Raw genomic sequence first — 23,271 nt, 5'->3', positions numbered from 1 at the left:
TTTTTCCACTAATGCTCCTCTAGACAAGGTCAATCTGCAGTGAAGCCACGATATGACGTCGTCATGCACATGCGTGGCTCAAGGACGCGTGTGCTCTAGACAGGGGACCTATTATTTATTGAATCACTATCCCAAGATTATTTCCTTTATTCTTCTATAATGATTGAATAGGAAACTATTGCAGAGGAGCACCATGCATGAAAGCTGATCGTAGGAATTTAAAAGTCTTACTAAATGAGACTTGGAAACAAACAAAATATCCTAACACGTAACTCCATCAATGGCAAATAAGAGGACTAGGCACTCAACAAATCAACACAGAGTACGGGTAACCAGGAGCACAGACCTCAGGGCAGCACTATCGTCAATACAACAATGTTCCTTGTCAAAAAAGAAAAAAATACAAAGTGCCAACAAAGCAAAGCATGCATGTCGGGGCATATCAGAACACGTCAGGACAAATTGCACGACTGCTGGGCAACAGAGGAAAACAAACAAACACCTGAACAGAGTGAAAAAGACACTCACCATCATTTTTCACGTTCGCAGCATTCCCGCATTGGAAATCCGCTCGTCACAAAATCCACCTGCATCGTCGAACACGTGTGACCAGTGACATAGTGAACACGTGTGAACACCAGTGATGAACCACACATCCGCACCCCATCAGGGGCAGACAGAACCCCACCGAAGCTACGCTCTTCCACTAACGGCCAACGCAATTGCTAGGACAAGAATTGACGTGCCCACACCCATCAGTGTTCAAGAGAGAAGTGAATCCTTGCGCCCCCTGCAGGCCGTTGTCATTGGTCGTGACATCATCCCATTGTCTCAGGGCGACACTGTTTTTTTCCACTAATGCTCCTCAAATAAGGTCAACCTGAAACAATAGTCTCGCGGTTTGACGTCATCATGCAGGTGCATGGCTCAAGGACGCGTACGCTCTAGACAGGGGACCTGTTATTTATTGCATCACTATCCCTAGATTATTTCCTTTATTCTACTATAATGATCGCATAGCGAACTATTGCAGAAAAACACCATAGACACGAGGAGATTGTAGCATTTCATTCCCAAAGTCTTGAGTACAGGGAAAAAAAATGGTTCAGCAAGACATGTCCATCCCAGCCAAGAGCCATGCACCTAACTGAATAATGACGCTTTGTTCCTCCTGAATAAAGTCACACACCTGCCCCCCTCACGGTTACTCTCTGAACTAAATGAATCGCAAAATTATTAAGAATAGCTCTACTCCCATTCAAGGCAGCACTATCGTCATCGTCAAGAATATTCCTTGTACAAAGAGAAAAAAAAACTACATGTAGAAGGAAAGCATGTCAGAACAGGCCCAGGCATGTCAGCGCATGTTTGTCAGACAACAAGGGGGAAAAAAGCGAAAAGAAACAAAGAAGAAAACCAGTATCAAACAATTTCTAAGCACACGCACTCCTCTTATTCAAAAACAGTGCTCATCATAAATCCGTCCAGGGCAATACACACCATCTTTCTATTGCTACACTTTTTTCCAGTAACGGTCAATGCATTGCTACAGACTGCGTGACGTCATCACATCCTGTCTGAAGCAGAAGACAGCGGCAAAGACTCCTATTATTTATTGAATCACAAGATTATTTCCTTTGTCCTACTCTTAATGACATTCATTCTCTCATTAAAGTTCAACAAAAAAGCACCCTGCATATTAACGATTTTCACCCCAAAGGCTCATCATGGTCATTAGAATTACAGTAAACTACCACTGCTCTTTTAAAATAATAAGTGAGACCACTCCACATCACCTCCAGGCTTATGTAATACATGACCCTTTCTATGCTCATACATTCTTTGTCTGACGCTACACCTGCGAGCAAAAAGGCGCGAAAGCCGGGTGGGCAAAGTTCCATTCGCGCACGCCAAAGCACAAGACACAGAACGCCTTTACGGGAACAATGATGGCATTCCTATACTATATTAATGATTATTGCATTGCAGTTTAGAAAAATTACTACAAAACTATAATTTTAGGAGCCCATTAAAATTCTACTTTCTATGGAAACTATAATTGCCCTATTACTTGGATCGCTATTAATGAAGCGCTCCAATTTTTTCTCTCTTCCCATTTCAGCCTTGTCATGCAGTGAAGCAGACTCACATCCAAAATAATTAATTTACACTGAGGGTGCCGTGCTTCAGGAATTCCTATCCTGCGCTCAGATGCAAGCATTTCTTCACGGATACCTTTAACAGCTGACTTCCTCAACATACCGAGCTCCTAACAACATCTAACAAACAATCCGAGAAAACCTCTTCTCAGCTGCACCATGCGACTTTCTTCTGCATAAAATCTGTGATTTGAGGAAGAGAGCAGCGAAAAATTGCGCGCACTTGTGCTTGACTTAAAAAACCTGAAGCATATGCCAATAAACCAAGAAAAAGACACTCATGTGTGGTATCTGATAGTGCCACATACACAGACGCATTGTCGCAAAGAAAGCACAGGACAGGGATACACAAATTTCTTTAGGTGAGCAGGGAAAAGGCTTAAGACCTCAGGAATAATAGCAGAGTCACCGGACATCGCTACGCGGCTAACACAAGATAACAACAACAAGATAATAGCGGCGGGTAAAATTGCAACACTGCTAAACAAGCCCCAACATGCCATCATGACGTCGCAAACCAGGAAAAAGAAGCACGCGCCCACACACAGCAGCTCAGGAATGTACAAGGAGAGGTGCTTTATAGGAATTTCTACTCCACACTCCAATACCAGCATTTCTGCACAAATACCTATAACGGCTGACTTCCTCAACATATCGAGGAAAGCGAACACTGACACTCAACATATAACAAAAAAACAAACAAATTCCATTCTCATGAACTCTCCTCTGCCGAGCGGCTTTCTGCTGCTCTACCTGGATTCTGACTGTTTCCCCTCATCTACATTCTGAGTAAAACCAGTGAAAGGAGAAAAGAACCGCGAAAAATACACAGGCATTTGTGCTCCAATAGCTGTAACTGCAAGAAACCGTAGCGCACGCCAATAAACTGAGAAAAAGACACCCATTTCTGCCACCAGATAATTCTTGCATAATGCCACATACGCAGCCGCATTACCCTTGCGTAAAGAAAGCACAGGACAGGGATACACAAATTTCCTTAAGTGAGCAGGGAAATGGCTTTAGTCGAACCGCTCAGGAATAATCGGAGAATCACCGCTTATCGCAACGAAAGTCAACGGCTAGCACAGCATGACACCAACAAGATACTAGCAACGGGTAAAACTGCAACAAGAAAGACACTGCTAAACAAGTCCAGACATGCCATGATGCCGTCACAAATCAGGAAAAAAGCACACGCACACACGCACAGAGCACAACGCATTAAACACATGGAGCGCTCAGGAATAATCGTAGCGTTACCGCATATCGCTACGAAGCTCAACGGCTAACACAAGACGACAACAACAAGATATTAGCGGAGGGTAAAAATTGTAGCAAGAAAGACGCTACTGAACAAGTCTAGACATGCGACATCGAAAGCGAAAACACTGGTGATCGGGGAAAAGGCCTAAGCCTGCGGCGGATCATCATAGAGCATACACAAGTTCATTTTTCTATTTTGCGTAAACTAAACGCGGTCTGCTTGGAAAACGACGCACAAATTTTCTCAGGGAGCAGAGAAATATAGAAATTTCTACTCCGTGCTCTGATACCAGCATTTCCACTCAAACACCTGCAAGATTAAGCACTGCTTACTTCGATCAAGATATCGAACACCCAACAAAATCAATCAAACGAACAACCCCACTTCCGCTTATAGAACACTATTCAGCTTTTACCAGGAGGCTTTCTTCTGCGTAAAAGTGGAGAAAATAAGAAAGGAGCAGCGAAAAATTACACGCACTTTTGCTCTCATAGCAATAAGAGAATAAAATAAAATAACGAGGCACACGCTAATAAACTGTGACAAAGACACCCATTTCTGCTATCAGATAATTATTGCATAATGCTAAATACTCAATTACATTGTCCCTGCGTGAAGAAAGCACAGGAAAAGGACACACAATTTATCTTGAGCGAGCAGCGAAAGTCACTTCTACTCGGACAGCTTAATACCATAAAGTCTGAATTTTTACAAAGAAAACAAAGCTTGAACAGCGCCACGAACGTGACAGATACATACTAAAAAACAAACAACAGCAAGACCGACGTCGGGCACTCGTAAAATACCCTCTCCAAAACAAAGACCTCACCGGGTTCGCGAGGCAATTCCATTAAAAACGCTCGTCCAATCCAACAGATAGCAATGCAAACGCGTCTATACCCTTATGTTTTAAACCACTATTTCACGCAATAGTACATGAATGTATCACTCGTGTCACATGAAAAGGCAAACACTTACCTGTCAAGTGGGGTCCCAGCTCGCACGCACACACACACTCACATTTTCACACTCACAAACACAAAGTCTATTCATGCTATTCACGCTATTCATAGCTACATAAATCCATATTATTCCTCCGGTCAATAATTATCCAACCAGCGTCAAAAGACGGCTCACGCAAAGGTCTTCGTTCCGGATGTAATAGGATATCACCGGTCGACCGTCGCAAAGCAAAAAAGAATGGAATGCATGTTCGCTATACATCCCAAGAAAGCGGTGCCGTGCTTCTACGCAGCGATCATTGTACACGAGTGAATTCACCTTCGTTTTTACTTTTATTTCCTTGCACCCATATATTTTGCAAGAATACTATAGAGCAGAACGGGTAAATGTGAACATCATTCGCTACACACTGTAGCTCTCATCATTTTTAAACCAAACCACTTAACATGTGTTCATAGGTCTTCACTAAATATGTGAGCCGATAATGACTCAAAATGAAATCAAATCAAATAAAATAATCATTCCAGCATCGCTGGCTGCAAGCTTGGGTACCCTGCTTGGGTCTGCTGGCGCTGGAATAAAAGATTTATCGCGAGGGTACTACAATGGTGAGCTCTGCTGCTGTCTAAGTGACAAAACAGTGCGCCTGCTCGGGGAAACGGATCGCGCGCGTCCAAACCGCGAGGCCCGCGTTGCGCTCACACGGGAAATTGCGCGCGTCGCGTCCCGAGAACGGGTCCGCGCGCGCCTCGCGTGGGGCGCGGTTCTGGCGCACTGTTTTATCACTTAGACAGCAGCAGAGCTCACCATTGTAGTACCCTCGCGATAAATCTTTTATTCCAGCGCCAGCAGACCCAAGCAGGGTACCCAAGCTTGCAGCCAGCGATGCTGGAATGATTATTTTATTTGATTTGATTTCATTTTGAGTCATTATCGGCTCACCTATTTAGTGAAAACCTATGAACACATGTTAAGTGGTTTGGTTTAAAAATGATGAGAGCTACAGTGCGTAGCGTATGATGTTCACATTTACCCGTTCTGCTCTATAGTATTCTTGCAAAATATATGGGTGCAAGGAAATAAAAGTAAAAGCGAATGTGAATTCACTCGTGTACAATGATCGCTGCGTAGAAGCACGGCACCGCTTTCTTGGGATGTATAGCGAACATGCATTCCATTCTTTTTTGCTTTGCGACGGTCGACCGGTGATATCCTATTACATCCGGAACGAAGACCTTTGCGTGCGCATACATCTGTGAGCCGTCTTTTGACGCTGGTTGGATAATTATTGACCTGAGGAATAATATGGATTTATGTAGCTATGAATAGACTGTGTTTGTGAGTGTGAAAATGTGAGTGTGTGTGTGTGTGTGTGTGTGCGTGAGAGCTGGGACCCCACTAGACAGGTAAGTGTTTGCCTTTTCGTGTGACACGAGTGATACATTTATGTACTATTGCGTGAAATAGTGGTTTAAAACATAAGGGTAGACGCGTTTGCATTGCTATCTGTTGGATTGGACGAGCGTTTTTAATGGAATTGCCTCGCGAACCCGGTGAGGTCTTTGTTTTGGAGAGGGTATTTTATGAGTGCCCGACGTCGGTCCTGCTGTTGTTTGTTTGTTAGTATGTATCTGTCACGTTCGTGGCGCTGTTCAAGCTTTGTTTTCTTTGTAAAAATTCAGACTTTATGGTATTAAGCTGTCCGAGTAGAAGTGACTTTCCCTGCTCGCTCAAGATAAATTGTGTGTCCTTTTCCTGTGCTTTCTTCACGCAGGGACAATGCAATTGAGTATTTAGCATTATGCAATAATTGTCTGATAGCAGAAATGGGTGTCTTTGTCACAGTTTATTAGCGTGTGCCTCGTTATTTTATTTTATTCTCTTATCGCGATGCGAGCAAAAGTGCGTGTAATTTTTCGCTGCTCCTTTCTTATTTTCTCCACTTTTACGCAGAAGAAAGCCTCCTGGTAAAAGCTGAATAGTGTTCTATAAGTGGAAGTGGGGTTGTTCGTTTGATTGATTTTGTTGGGTGTTCGATATCTTGATCGAAGTAAGCAGTGCTTAATCTTGCATGTGTTTGAGCGGAAATGCTGGTATCAGAGCACGGAGTAGAAATTTCTATATTTCTCTGCTCCCTGAGAAAATTTGTGCGTCGTTTTCCAAGCAGACCGCGTTTAGTTTACGCGAAAAAAAAAATGAACTTGTGTATGCTCTATGATGATCCGCCGCAGGCTTAGGCCTTTTCCCCGATCACCAGTGTTTTCGCTTTCGATGTCGCATGTCTAGACTTGTTCAGTAGCGTCTTTCTTGCTACAATTTTTACCCTCCGCTAATATCTTGTTGTTGTCGTCTTGTGTTAGCCGTTGAGCTTCGTAGCGATGTGCAGTAACGCTACGATTATTCCTGAGCGCTCCATGTGTTTAATGCGTTGTGCTCTGAAAGTGTGTGCGTGTGCTTTTTTCCTGATTTGTGACGGCATCACGGCATGTCTGGACTTGTTTAGCAGTGTCTTTCTTGTTGCAGTTTTACCCGTTGCTAGTATCTTGTTGGTGTCATGTTGTGCTAGCCGTCGAGTTTCGTTGCGATAAGCGGTGATTCTCCGATTATTCCTGAGCGGTTCGACTAAAGCCTTTTCCCTGCTTACTTAAGGAAATTTGTGTATCCCTGTCCTGTGCTTTCTTTACGCAAAGGTAATGCGGCTGTGTGTGTGGCATTATGCAAGAATTATCTGGTGGCAGAAATGGGTGTCTTTTTCTCAGTTTATTGGCGTGCGCTACGGTTTCTTGCAGTTACAGCTATTGGAGCACAAATGCGTGTAATTTTTCGCGGTTCTTTTCTCCTTTCACTGGTTTTACTCTGAATGTAGATGAGGGGAAACAGTCAGCATCCAGGCAGAGCAGGAGAAAGCCGCTCGGCAGAGGAGAGTTCATGAGAATGGAATTTGTTTGTTTTTTTGTTATATGTTGAGTGTCAGTGTTCGCTTTCCTCGATATGTTGAGGAAGTCAGCCGTTATAGGTATTTGTGCAGAAATGCTGGTATCAGAGTGTGGAGTAGAAATTCCTATAAAGCACCTCTCCTTGTGCATTCCTGAGCTGCTGTGTGTGCGCGCGTGCTTCTTTTTCCTGGTTTGCGACGTCATGATGGCATGTTGGGGCTTGTTTAGCAGTGTTGCAATTTTACCCGCCGCTATTATCTTGTTGTTGTTATCTTGTGTTAGCCGCGTAGCGATGTCTGGTGACTCTGCTATTATTCCTGAGGTCTTAAGCCTTTTCCCTGCTCACCTAAAGAAATTTGTGTATTCCTGTCCTGTGCTTTCTTTGCGACAATGCGTCTGTGTATGTGGCACTATCAGATACCAGACATGAGTGTCTTTTTCTTGGTTTATTGGCATATGCTTCAGGTTTTTTAAGTCAAGCACAAGTGCGCGAAATTTTTCGCTGCTCTCTTCCTCAAATCACCGATTTTACACAGAAGAAAGTCGCATGGTGCAGCTGAGAAGAGGTTTTCTCTGACTGTTTGTTAGATGTTGTTAGGAGCTCGGTATGTTGAGGAAGTCAGCTGTTAAAGGTATCCGTGAAGAAATGCTTGCATCTGAGCGCAGGATAGGAATTCCTGAAGCACGGCACCCTCAGTGTAAATTAATTATTTTGGATGTGAGTCTGCTTCACTGCATGACAAGGCTGAAATGGGAAGAGAGAAAAAATTGGAGCGCTTCATTAATAGCGATCCAAGTAATAGGGCAATTATAGTTTCCATAGAAAGTAGAATTTTAATGGGCTCCTAAAATTATAGTTTTGTAGTAATTTTTCTAAACTGCAATGCAATAATCATTAATATAGTATAGGGATGCCATCATTGTTCCCGTAAAGGCGTTCTGTGTCTTGTGCTTTGACGTGCGCGAATGGAACTTTGCCCACCCGGCTTTCGCGCCTTTTTGCTCGCAGGTGTAGCGTCAGACAAAAAATGTATGAGCATAGAAAGGGTCATGTATTACATAAGCCTGGAGGTGATGTGGAGTGGTCTCACTTATTATTTTAAAAGAGCAGTGGTAGTTTACTGTAATTCTAATGACCATGATGAGCCTTTGGGGTGAAAATTGTTAATATGCAGGGTGCTTTTTTGTTGAATTTTAATGAGAGAATGAATGTCATTAAGAGTAGGACAAAGGAAATAATCTTGTGATTCAATAAATAATAGGAGTCTTTGCCGCTGTCTTCTGCTTCAGACAGGATGTGATGACGTCACGCAGTCTGTAGCAATGCATTGACCATTACTGGAAAAAAGTGTAGCAATAGAAAGATGGTGTGTATTGCCCTGGTCGGATTTATGATGAGCACTCTTTTTGAATAAGAGGAGTGCGTGTGCTTAGAAATTGTTTGATACTGGTTTTCTTCTTTGTTTCTTTTCGCTTTTTTCCCCCTTGTTGTCTGACAAACATGCGCTGACATGCCTGGGCCTGTTCTGACATGCTTTCCTTCTACATGTAGTTTTTTTTTCTCTTTGTACAAGGAATATTCTTGACGATGACGATAGTGCTGCCTTGAATGGGAGTAGAGCTATTCTTAATAATTTTGCGATTCATTTAGTTCAGAGAGTAACCGTGAGGGGGACAGGTGTGTGACTTTATTCAGGAGGAACAAAGCGTCATTATTCAGTTAGGTGCATGGCTCTTGGCTGGGATGGACATGTCTTGCTGAACCATTTTTTTTCCCTGTACAGCAAGACTTTGGGAATGAAATGCTACAATCTCCTCGTGTCTATGGTGTTTTTCTGCAATAGTTCCCTATGCAATCATTATAGTAGAATAAAGGAGATAATCTAGGGATAGTGATTCAATAAATAACAGGTCCCCTGTCTAGAGCGTACGCGTCCTTGAGCCACGCACCTGCATGATGACGTCATACCGCGAGACTATTATTTCAGGTTGACCTTGTCTAGAGGACCATTAGTGGAAAAAAACAGTGTAGCCCTGAGACAAGGGGATGATGTCACGACCAATGACAACGGCCTGCAGGGGGCGCAAGGATTCACTTCTCTCTTGGACACTGACGGGTGTGGGCACGTCAATTTTGCTCCTAGCAATTGTGTTGGCCATTAGTGGAAGAGCGTAGCTTCGGTGGGGTTCTGTCTGCCCCTGATGGGGTGCGGATGTGTGGTTCGTCACTGGTGAATGGTGTTCGACGATGCAGGTGGATTTTGTGACTTTTTCACTCTGTTCAAGTGTTTGTTTATTTTCCTCTGTTGCCCAGCAGTCGTGCAATTTGTCCTGACGTGTTCTGATATGCCTCAACATGCATGGTTTGCTTTGTTGGCACTTTGTATTTTTTCTTTTTTGACAAGGAACATTGTTGTCTTGACGATAGTGCTGCCCTGAGTTCTGCGCTCCTGGTTACCCGTACTCTGTGTTGATTTGTTGAGTGCCTAGTCCTCTTATTTGCCGTTGATGGAGTTACGTGTTAGGATATTTTGTTCGTTTGCAAGTCTCATTTAGTAAGACTTTGAAATTCCTACGATCAGCTTTCATGCATGGTGCTCTTCTGCAATAGTTTCCTATTCAATCATAATAGAAGAATAAAGGAAATAATCTTGGGATTCAATAAATAATAGGTCCCCTGTCTAGAGCACACGCGTCCTTGAGCCACGCAGGTGCATGATGACGTCATATCATGGCTTCACTGCAGATTGACCTTGTCTAGAGGAGCATTAGTGGAAAAAAACAGGGTAGCCCTGAGACAATAGGATGACGTCACGACCAATGAGAACGGCCAACAGGGGGTGCAGGAATGCTCTTCTCTCTTAGCCTCTCGGAGGTGGTCGCCCCAGCGGGCGCTAGGAGCGCGCATGCGTAGCGGCCGCGGAGCGGCGTCCCAGTCACTGGCTGGCTGGCTGTCGCGGAGAGCAGTCGCATCGGTCTGCGCTCCTGCTGTGGTGAGGTGATTTGTTGTGTAACTAATGCTTTCATCAACTTTGTTCCCGCTTTGCTTGCGATTTTCGTGCCAGTGCACGTCGGGTGCTGGTTGCTGTTGTCCGGGCATCCCCGCCATTTTCTATCTTCTTTTGCGTTGGGAACGGGAGTAGCGCTGGCGTGATTCTTAATAATTTTGTTGTGAGATTAGTTGAGAAAGTAACCGCTAGGGGGTGCAGCTGTGGGGCTTTATACAGGAGAAAAAAACCATTACGAGTCAGTTCTCTGCCTGGCTGTCGGATAGAGCAGTCGCATCGTTCTGCGCTCCTGTTGTGGTTGGATCATTTGCTGTCTAACTAATTCTATTTTCTTGTTAGCTATTGATGGTTTGCATACTCTTGCTTTCCCAGCCTCTGTATTACGAGTGTTTTTCTCCTTGCATGTCCAGAGCTGTCCTAACTTGCCCAGACATGCCATGATGACGTCACAGCTGACGTCACAGGATGTCCGGAACTGGTGGTCATAGCTGCGATGCTTTGCAACCTGCCTCTGTGCTCCGTCGCCCAGCGACGGTCAGCGGCCGTTCCGGACAGCTTTCTTCAAGATGACATTGTTGATCTTCAACTAAACTCCTTCTCTCCACTCTATTTCTATCTTTTTATTTTATTTTCTACCTATTTTTTTATTTTTTATCAGCACAAGTAGCCGGCAACTCACACAGTGGTCTGGACACTTGCTAGATGCTCCCCAATTAGTGTAATGACTCCCTGAATGATCCTAATTAATGTGGGGGGTTCCAAATTGCTCTAGTTGCTAATTAATGGCGTCCAGATGACTGTGTGACTTGTCGGCTTCTTGAGCTGACTATATACTACTTGCGTTCACTGCACTTTTCGCAAATCAGGAGTAATAACCGTATCATGCGGTGGAAAGTTTGCTCCTCATCATGTCACGTAGTGAAGTTCTGTGCTAGGAAAACGAATGTCGCATTGGGTAACTCCGGCCTTTGGCAGTGATTTATAGGCGAACAAATTGTCAGTACTGCAAGTGGTACTCGAGATGCCTGAGATCCTGTGGACGTTAACTGGCGTTCAGGAAACCCGAATGATGTTGATGACGGCCAAGTAATATAGGGGCCAATTTCTATTCAGTGTAAGGTATCACTGTTAAAAAAAATCCGTAGAAAAACGGGAATTTTACTCGATATGATATTGCCATACATTTGTCCGTTTTCTGATTAATGGAGCACAGTTTCTTTGTGAACAAATGCTTCATTGCAAGACGTTACGAAAGCGCCGTAGAAAAACGGACATTTTTACCGATGCCGTATTTGCAGAGATTTTTCCGTTCTACGGTGTGCGGCGAACTGTTTCTTTACTGCACATGCTCCGTTATAAAATGTTAAGCTGCGCCGTTTTTTTACTAGTGGTAGTTCCTTTATAATGAAGGGTACCAGCTTTTTTCTACATCTCCACGCGTTTGCACTAGCTCCTGTACGACGCACATTCCTTATACACGAGTGGTACTACTATTCAACCTATACCCAATTGTACTAACGGAGACCCCATATAAATGCTTCACAGGAACAAAGATGTGTAGACAAATAGAACAAGGGCATCGCAGCCTCTGACCAATATACGGTACGATGTACTTGAGCTCTTGAGTGGTGATACGTCTCTTCTAAGCTGGAAAACATACTTGAAATCATCCACAATGTAACAATCGCTGCTCAGATTACTTGTCACCAACACAACAGGTGCAGGAACTGTGCTTTATAAAAATATTTATTTAACAAGTTGGTATTGTTGGAAGGCTCACTTCGTTTGACGCAACAGCTCAATAACCTTAAGTGTCTTTCTTGAATGTGTCTTCCTGGCTTGTTTTGTGCCCCGCTCCTCTGGCTGGTTCATGATAGCCCTAGAGAAAGAAACACGAAGCATTTAAGTACGATACAAATGTCGTATGTAAGGCTGATAAACGTTCGTCCGTTAATGAAGTGCGGTTTCAGTGGCCGACTAAGCAATGAGATGTACATTGGCTTCACAGTATAATATGTATATCAGTCTACATGAAGGATGTGAATTTGATCAAACAAATTGGAGGTTTATTCAAAGGATGCAGCAAATCAAATCAAAATCAATATGGGAAAAATTCCAAAGAATTTAGATATAAACTTCATTTTGCAAGCAAATTTAGCTTATAAAGGATTCAAAATTTTATTGCGTTATACTTCTGTGGAAGTATCAGGATTTAGCTGGGCTTGTTCTTAGAGGATTTTTTTAAAGTGTTGCCAGCCTTCTGGATTTGGCGATGGATATGATAAATGCGGTTTAAAGTGGGATTCCATTTCATTCAGATTTAAATTGTGGCAGGATTTAAACTTTCACTGCACTCGCAGTGCAGAGTTCCGTTGACAGGTATCAGCTAGTCATGGCCTGCACATGTTGCTTTTCGTTATCGTTAATGAAATAGTGTATCATGCGTATTAGTAGTGGAATACACACGCTGGCTTTGTAGGACATTGTCAGAAACCATGCCGCTTAGTCGGGGAACAATCAGTGGACAAGTATTACATTCACTTGTCCTTGAACATACCTTTCAATAATGAATTCCAGTGAAGCTCGCATGCATCATGGGTGTTCCATGTTCAACACAAAGTATACAGAGAACATAAGCATCGCAGCATCAAGGAGCATCCGAACAGCTTCAAAGGGTATCGCTCGTTTCACGTCAAGAAAAAAGTGCTCTGACTGAGAATGTCACCACCTGAAACGACAATGTATGAACCTGAGCTTAATGGCTGCGGCAGCACACTCCCCATGACTCAAGTAATATGAAATAGAAAATGAGTGCTACTTAAAATCTGGAAACTCTATCCAAGTCTGCAAAAAGAAGAAAAAGTCACGTCAATCAGACGGTAACAATCATTTAGGCAAATATCAAACTTTGCTGACTAAACACGCTGACTAATGCTGCCGTGTTGTGTTTGGCGTAATTGTTATTACATTCGGTCTTTCGTTTTTTGTCAATTAGGAAAATACACAAACTTCTGAATACACCTACACTGCAGTGGGTTGTGAGTGCAGGATATAAGAACCCGCATGATACGGACCACAGCCTGGGGAATAAGAAGTCTGTGCTTATCTTGATTTTAGCTGGCATGTTTTTGCGTTACACATTCATAAGCACTGTGCTATTTAAGTAACAATGAGTACAGAGTCAGTTGTTTACCTTCGGTGGCGCAAGCACTCAAGGCGTTCAAGGGCCCAAATACCAGGCCCTGGCGGAAAAAAGAAAGACAAAAGACCGATGCGCGTCTGTCGCTGTCACCGCCATTGGAAATTTGAAAAGGAAAACAGGTCAACGGTCAACGGCACAGCTGTGGTGTCCTCTAGTGAACCCCTCTCTGTAACGTAAAGAGCGTTGGGCGAATACGGACGTTCTACCCGCGTCTGAAGCATACGGACGAACGTGCTATAAATATACAGATGATTGCACCGTCAAAAAACTGCTTTTCACGCTGTTCTAGTGGAAACGTCCCTATTAAAAAAAAGAGGTATGTGGTCCAAAAAGATCCACTCGTATGTGATTATTGAAATGGGCCCAATTCATAGAAATCTTATTAGACCCCATTCATGGGGTCTTATTGGGCCCTGGTACCTTACCTGTGTGATCTCATTTGTTGAGGTCTCATAAAATGCAATTAGGTGTACTCAATGTGGCCTAATGTGGTCTCACATTTTCCCACTTGGCGCCATTATTTAATATATATATATTGGCGTGGAGCCAATGTTGCCTTCTGCCGGAACCTACGCTCCAAGACCGAAGGCTACATCAGATCACGTTGAAGCAACTGATTCAACGTAAATTGCTGCACGAAGAAGCACAGAAACTTGAAATATGCCAGCAAATTAACAAGTGACAATGAGCAATAAATTGAAATATTTATTGTATGAGCGTAAGACAGTCTGACTGCAGACAAAGACACTGTCTATGCAAACTCGTCTTACAGCAACGAAGGAAGATGTAGAAAGAAGGTATAGCTAAAACAATGAAAGTACCCCTCTGCTTCATTAATTTCTAATGCACACTAATACCCATAACAGGTATGATAACAGATGTATGATACATATATTTAGTTTACATGCGGTAACAGTGACAACACTGTGAGAAAATAATGTGATATCACACAATTTAATGCAACGTCTGGTGATGCATGAGCGAAATGAGAAAAGTCACTTATCAGTCGCTCTTTCTCATTTGTCCGACAAAGTAAGTCCAAGCGTGACGGTGACACGTCATAAAAGCAGTTAAGATAACTATAAATAAATATCGGGTCACTACTACATTTCTTCGTTCAGATTTGAGACTTGAGGATATTCAAAACCGTCCTACCCACGCCGCTTACCCTTTGTCGTAATAAAGCTCTTGCACGTATTCAGGAACAAAATGACTAACGGAGCACTTCATTACACAAATGCAAAGACATTCACATTTTTATACTGTCGGAGGAGATGAAAGACAGGAGGAAACAACTAATTTACCAAGGTGCGTCTCAGACGCCGACACGCCAACAGAAATTTCTAAGTTCAAAACAGATCCTGAGTTGATGCCGATGGCGCTTGATCGCATATAACGACAAGAGCATTATAGCTCTAGTTTCGGTTCGGAAGACAGGGAAAGCCCACATCATATCGCATAATCATTTTTTTTTTGCAACCTACTGAGGTAGGTGGAGTTGTGCGCATAACTTTGCACACATTTGGATATTTATTTATTATTCAATTTATTTTAATTTATTTTGATATATTTATTGTATATTGAACCATATATGCACACATTTGTGCAACTAATTTCGGCATTGTTTGCTTTATATAAGCCCAGGTTAACTTCACAGCCAGAAATCTCGCCCAATCCAGCGTAGTCGCTGGAACATCCCATTTCCAGCTCTGCTCCAGCAAGGCACCATCCTGGTTTTCGAATGCAAGTTGGGTGGTTCCAGAATGGAAATTAAAACTGCAGTAGACCCAGCATGGAAATAGCCTTGGCCAGCCCAGATCTAGCCTGGGATCGCGTTTCCAGGCTGGTTCCACAGTTGGTCCATGGTGTATTTTTTTTATTATGGATATCAAAATGCGTATGTGCGAAAACTCGTTACACTTGTCTTGTGTGTCCCGTGTGGCCGTCAACGGCCATAGCCAATGCAAACTGTCATTTTTTTTACACGTACGCATCACGCTTTTCGAGCAGTCAACCTGTGCTTGTACACGTGAAATGTGTTCTGTATAAAACTACCACCAATGACATTCAGTCGGCTGCTACTTTGCTACCAATTTTACAGCAGCTACAACGGCAGCACTTTTAAGCTGAAAAGTTAACGCACTGGATGGAAAGCACATTTTTAAGAGAAATTTTCCTTGTGTATTTGCTGGAGGTAGAGCATCAGAGTTGAAAAAACAATTAGAGTGAGACACGAATGTCAGAAAGTGATACTTAAACGAGTCGCCCCGTGAAAATTCTGCTAGCACTTACTACTTTTCTGGGGTCTGCTAAATATAGTTTTGAAGGATGTGATACAATTGGCTTCTTTGAAATGACTCTTCAATGGGGTTCAGACTTGTGGGGTTCACCTATGGCACTTCAATGATACCCTATAAGCGTCCAAGATGCACGGGGTAGGGAGAAATTGGATCTACTTGAGGTCACATACAAACCCCTTGCCTTGCCCTAATGGGTTGCATAAAGCACCTTTCGGGTCATAGGTGGCCCACCAGAAACACATTAAGCCTTATTCGATGATCTAATGGGATTCTAAAACATTTTTTGATAGGGGTACGTTATGCACCGCTCGCACGAAGCGGTCGAGCGTCCGTCAGTTTTAACGGACAACTGCGCGTAATAATACATTTTTTTAACAAGTGTTCTTGAGGCTACACCAAGACTAGAAATGGCAATTCATCGAGATGTCATTTCCTGGGACATTTTTGCGACATTTCTTGCATTACTCTTTTCGTCATATCGTGGAGGTGAAAGACTCTCCTTTAAAGAAACCATCACATCCGGAAACATGTGTATGAGACCGATACGGTAATGTCTGACACAGCTTCACAATCTACCTGGATAATAGAATCCAATAGAAGTAGAAAAAAAATATGGAAACGTATGTCGCACTAGTGCGACCAGCTGTTCCAGGACGCTTGAGGTGTGAAAGCAAGCACTGAATAATCTAAAAGATTATTTCAGCACGTACGTCCTTGTGGTAGTTCGTCAGTGCACACAGCGTAGGTTGCTGGTGCTGCCTTTGCCATCTCCCCAGTACCTTCTCAACACTAAGAGGTCGGTTGTCAAGTTTCGCAAGGGCGTTCTTCAGTGTTCGTCGACTAGTGTCGAAGCGTCGGCAGGTGACCAGCACGTGCTCAGTGTTCTTCACAGTTCCGCAAGATGCACAGTTCGACGATCCAACGACACCTATCATATGAAGGAATGCTGCTGCGTACGGGACGTTGAGCACAGGTGACGGGTGACGGACTCTAACGGCCTTCCAATCTTGGATGGGAGGCAGTAGGTGCAGGAACGATTGTTTCATGATGTCACCTGTCCACATGGTGTTAGAGAGTCGATAATGTAAGGAGACAATCCAGTACTTTGCATCAGATTTGCGTGAAGTAGATTTTATGAGTAGTTTTTTTTTTATGGTGAGCAATTCGAGCCAACCTGGTCCGCCTTCTCAGTTCCACTGATACCGCAGTGCCCTGGGATCCACTGGATGATGATGTTGTTGCCCTCTGTTTCGGCAGATTTGTATGCAGCGATAACACTGTAGACCACCGGCGCTAGTCGTCGAACTTGGCTGAATCTATCTTCGGAAAACAGCTTTCATGTTAAATAAACCAGTTTTAAAGTTACGTACTGGAGTTAAGGAAGCCCCACTGACAGTAAAACCATGATGACGTAGGCCAGGGACACCAATGGGGGCACGGGGCAGAAGATTGTCTCCAACCAGACGGAAAGAAAAATAAGTGATATTGACGTCATTCTGCGCGGTTCCGGAAGTGTGGGTGAAGGAAATCAACTGAGGCAAACAATTATCCATCTAGCTAGACGCAGTTCACCGAAGATCTTAATCGTGTACTTTAATCGTGGCTTAATTGAAGCGTAATTGCTTCTCCTAAAAGTTCACAGCGTGCAGCGACAGTGCTACGAAATTTATCGCATCACTTGTCCGTCGGTAGTATCTCGTAATTATGCCGCTCTACGCGTGACCCTTCGGGTTTGTCCCGGACTCCCAGGTGTAGTGACGTCTCACCGCAGATTGGTCGGCTCCGGTCACCTGATCTCCATGGGGTGCTGAAGACGTGCACTATATGTCGTCACTTCCACTACACGATTGTGATTCGGAAACAAATGGCAGCGCTCCCTCCTTAGTTTTCCTTCTTCCTTGGTCTCCAAGTTCATCTGGTTCGCGTTCACATCGCAATCCCAATCCTGCAATGTACGCTCAGTGAAAAGTGCTCGATAAATACGCCGCCTTCGGCTTATGAATATGAATTCTGCCACGGTGTTAGCACGTCCAACGATAGTCCAGCAGTGACATTCATGATATGATCACAGAGTCTTCGCGACTTGCAGATGTCCGCCCGCCCGCCGGTCGCCAGAGGGCGCTCCGTGATTGGACATTTGCGTGTGACAGGGGATTAGCCAGGGGGTGGTTTAGGGGGTTCAAACCCTCCCCGGAGTTGTACCTTTCGTTGTGCATTTGGGAGAGGGAAGCACGGGGAAATCTTCCTCCTCCTTGTAAAGTCTTTATAGACACCCTACCCCCCCCCAAAAAAAAAAAGATATACAGTCAACCCTCGATTTTGTGAACCTTCGATTTATGAATTCCCTCGTTTTATGAACACGAGCACTGGGAACCAAACTTTTTCCATTCATTTTTCCCTCGTTTTATGAACCTTGATATTCGAATAATGAACGGAATTTCTGGGAACCAACTATAGGAGTTGTCCAGCGTTTTTGCTCTCAATTTATGAACGGATCATTCCGAGGTCACCCCTCGAAATCCGAACAACAAACGGGTTTTCCGGGGTCGCACAAGGTGCGACCAAGTGTTCCTGACCTCAGTTGATGAATAAGGTGGTCGCTGTCACCCGGACATTAATAAACGGAGGTTAAAAATCCCGGAGGAAATCCGAGACCAGTCCAGTGCGAATGTGGTGACATCTCTTATTTCCAAGATTGACACAGCGGAAGGCATCGTCCAAAGCAAAATTAAACAATTTAGTATTGCATAATAAACAGAGTGTGAATACGCTAACGTCTGTTCTTTGTGAGATTGATACAGCAGAAGGCATGGTCAAAAGCAAAATTACACAATATATGGCATTATAAACACAATCCCAACTCGGAAATACTGTTGCATTTGCTCGATAGTACTCAGTTAACTGAATTTTCGATTTATGAATCCCTCGATTTATGAACGATTTTTCGGGGAACCGAAGGTGTTCATAAATTGAGGGTTGACTCTCTCTCTCTCTCTCTATATATATATATAGAGTCACTATGGCCGACTACATCACTATGGCCACTAGATAACCGTAATATAGAGTCACTATGGCCCACACTCGCATCACTATGGCCCACTACATCTCCTCTAGGATCGATCATGCCCATAAAACCGACCACATTCCATGTCGTACACCTCATTTCCAATTTTCTTTCTTCCCTAAAACCATCAGTGCTTGGAACGACCTTCCCCAGTCTATCGTAGCTAACTCCGACTTTTCAGTTTTTCGCAGCCAGCTAGCTGCCAGTTTTGGTGTCTAATTTCATTATCATCGCATATGTTTTCTTAACGTTTTCACATAAGTGTTTTTTTGTTTTTTGTTTTTTGTTTTTTTGCAAAGTGTTCAATTGCTTCTGTTCTGTATTATATACTTGCTGATGTAACCCCCCCCCCTCACACAACGCCCCCCGAGGGCACGTGAGGTATTGTCATAAATAAATAAATATATATTGTGCCGGGCACCCTGGCGTGTGACGTTTTTGTCTGATGTCCAGAAGGGGAAATTCACCATTAACTCAATGTCTTCTCTTGCCATGCAGTGCATCGAATTGCACGGAAACTACTACGCTCTTTAGCGTCGAATTTTTGACGTTACTGTCGAGGAATAAAAAAAACGGCGTTATAGTTTCGGATTCAGCCTGGACGGATGTGGCAGTCTCTTTAAAAAAAGCTGCTTCAAGGGGCGCGCTAAACGGGCAGAGGCGGAGTACCAATACGTATGGCCGATGTTTGAGCACGCGCTGAATGCTCTTACTGATTGATTGATTGATTTATTTATTGATTCGTAAAATAAAAAACGGGGAATCACTGCTCTTATCATCCGCGATTTATATATGTATTTTATGGCTATTTCCTACGAACAGATCCTAGGGGCTCAGGAAGTACATTACGAAGCTGCACTCGCCTATCTCGTTTTGGTTGCGTGAGTTTACATTCATTTTTTCGGCAGAGTGTCGCCGTCCAAACCATTTAACGTGATTATTTTTCGTGTCACTACAATACGAACCTGATGTTCAATGTTTAGTCATGAGGCTACAGACAGAACATCTCATCCCACTTGAATTATATTGAGTCTGAAGAGATGGCTTCTGAAGTAGTAGTGCGTCTCGATGAAGCCATGCGCTTGTGCGCATCAAGTGACTGCGTTCCTCACAGTGATTTCCATTGTAGACGTCCTGGTAGCCAAGTAACAAGAAGTAATTGAGATATAAAGCAGAGGCCCTGAGCTTAGACGACACCATTCATGGAGGGCCACACCAAAAAGAATGAGATAATTATAAGTTATACACAAAAATAGGAGCAGTGTACTATGTTATTGTAGACCCCAAGACCTGTCTATCTCACTGTTGTTTCCACCTGGCCTCCCGCGACATTACGCATCCCTTCTTCACCGCACGCAGCTGAACGGAACGTTTACCCCAGTTATGAGGCATGCCTCGGCCGTATTCCGTCCTTTCTGCGACATGCAATGTGAGTGCTGACCCACACTACCTACTTATGAACTGCCCCGTCCACCAGTTGGAACGCGAGATCTTGAAGCGTGGGATGCATGCAGACGTCCGTCGCCCTTTTACCCTACGCAGCGCTCAGCCTACTGGCCGGCATCGCCCCCATCTCATCGTCTGTGTATCTGTCTGTGCCTTTGTCTGCCTGTCTGTCTCTCACTCTCTCTCTCTCTCTGTACTGTTGGTTGCTGAAGAACTCCCACTTGACTGACTGCGCAGTTTCCTGGAGGGAGATATTTCGTACACATGTTCCTGACAGCTGAGAGGTTACACATATACAACCACCCTTGTGACGATTTTGTGGCGGAGCCGCACGGCCTGCTTTAACATCTTGCTTGTACACCGAGCTATTCGAGCTATATGTGACAGGGAACGCAAAATAGATTTAAGTTGCGAGTAAAATCGCGGTAAAATGTCTCAGGAGGACATCTGGTGGGAAATAATACCTATGCTCTCAATCAACGGTGTCATATGTGCCCGACTATCCTGTGCTGCTCGTGATGACTCCGTAGCCGAGTTGTTTGTTTTAGGCTCAGTGTTGTGAGGATCCATTGTAGTTTTTGCGCCGTAGTTCACGACCGACTAGTTGCTAGACTAGACGCAGTTGCTGGTGACAGCGACACAGTGTTGCCCGACGTCTTCAGCTTTAATTGTCTAAAAAACTATAACCGCATTTAGGACGAAAATTGGGACGTTAGAGTAATGAGCGCTCAGGATATCGAACAGATAAATTTTCTTACATTAAGGCTTTATACTGCTTTACAGTGTTTGAAAGCGATAGCTCGGAACTCAAGTAATGGTAAATAGACGCTGTCACGTACTTTCTTGGTTATTTATTTGCCTATAGGCCTACAGGGTGCTGCAAAATCCATCAGCCAAATAGAGTAACTACAAACAACACCGAAGACACTCAACAGGTTACGCAAAACAGTTACACTCAACAACAATTGCAAACACTGTTCGGGACAGACACCTGAACCCGCCAGAGTGTGCCCGCATGTACTCTTGGGTTGCTCTGGATGACCTTTGCGTCAAGTGGATTCACATGGGCGAGTATGGGCCTACATATTCAGAAAGGCTTCCATCGAAAAGATATTATTGCACCTACTGATCGATAGGGGCAAAAATTACCGTTTATGGTCAAGGGGACAGCAACAAAGACAGCTTCAAACAGTATTACTATACTATTACTATAACACATCTCGAGCACATCTTCTCCATTGTCCGCACTAGCAACCTACGAATCCACGCTGTCAGTGTCTCTAAATCAGCTATGGGCTCTCGCCCTCCAGTTTGTCAAATTGACTTGGACCGTGGCCAAATCCTGTCCACCAACGCAGTGCCCTGAAAGCACTTTTAGGGCTTCTAGCAACCGTAGGACAATACAGCCAGCAATGGGGTAGAGTATCGTCGCTTGCCGATGAAACTCCCCACTTGTTGTTGTCGTTTGCGAGAATACACTCAAAAGCTGATCATTAGCTAGACTTTAACGATAATTGGCTTGACTAGAGTTGTAACCAGTCCCACGCGTTGCGAACCCGAACGATACTAACACTTTTGAGAATTCCGGCCTCTTCCGGGAAAGGGTAGAAACGCACCATGGCCACCCCTTTGGAGCAGTATCATCGGCGACAAGAATCGGAATACCACAACGTCATTGACGACGTAACTTTTGCAACCGCTCTCCGTTCCCACAACATTGTTCAGCCGACGTAGAGCTAGGGCGAATGATATAGTCTACTAAAAAACAATTGTATATGGTAACAGTCTCGCTGTAAAATGACGTGCACATTACGTGCACCACATGAAAACGGCTGTTTTCGAGATTGAAATATGGCAGTCGTCGGGAGATCCAGACAGCCGCAGGATACCAACCAACTCCTCTTCATTGCTTGTCACGTGCGCTTCCCGTTATGCCACATTGGCACCACTTCCCAGGGTCTTGCATACTTCTTGAGGATCCAGCGGTGTTTCCGTTCACGTTCTAGGCTGCTGTCATTGGTTTTGTGATATTTCCACTTTTGTTGAACATTCCCCCCAGTCATGTTGCCTTCGTTTAATGAGGTTTTACTATACAGGGTGTTTGAACTAACGTGTCCAGAAATTATATTTAAAGGGAGCGATAATAGAACAGCAAGTTGTACTTTTCTGCTACTTGAGTAAGAAAGAGGTACTGCTTCACTAGTAGCACCTGCGTCTTAGTCAAGTAGCTGAAAAGTAGCGCTCGTTTCTCTTTTATCGCTCCCTGTAAATAAAATTTCTGGACACGTTAGAGCAAAGACCCTGTATCGAAGTAACACATTCTTGAGCTTATTATGGCCTAGACAGGACGTCCCTCCAGCTCGCAAACACATACCTCCGGTTCCTGGGCTACACAGAGGAACACTCCGTGGCTGATATACCAGCTGATATCGTAGCGTATATATGACTAGCATAGCGTATATAGGATATAGCGTATACTGATGGCTGATATAACCACACTTCAAGGAACCCTTTCAAACCGACGAGACATACACTAGCACTCTTACACTAAGACATTTCACCTCAGCACGGTTAACTTCTTCCCTCACGGGCTCAAGGAACCAATTCTTCGAATCCTGCATTTCTTTCTCCATGATGAACAACGCAAGAACGACGCGGACGGGCAGGGGTTATTCATCCAACACGCTCTTCATTTCCTCGCACTTCTTTCTCCATAGGCTCTGGTGCTTTGCAAGCCAAGCTACCAGTCTCTCACCGAGGTATGCTAGGAAACTGACGAGTAATCCACCAATGAGTACGACGAAAGCGGGCCTCAAATCAGCCACAGTAAAGGGAGTGACCCCCTGATCATCTTCATTAGTTGTTTCGCTGTTTCTTTTATAAGAGCTCTTGAAGTCCTCCAAGGACCTTGCCCTCTCGTACAGTCCTG

Source organism: Ornithodoros turicata, chromosome 7, assembly GCF_037126465.1.
Source record: "Ornithodoros turicata isolate Travis chromosome 7, ASM3712646v1, whole genome shotgun sequence".
In the NCBI taxonomy this organism is placed as follows: domain Eukaryota; kingdom Metazoa; phylum Arthropoda; class Arachnida; order Ixodida; family Argasidae; genus Ornithodoros; species Ornithodoros turicata.
Note: the sequence above shows the minus strand (reverse complement) of the source record.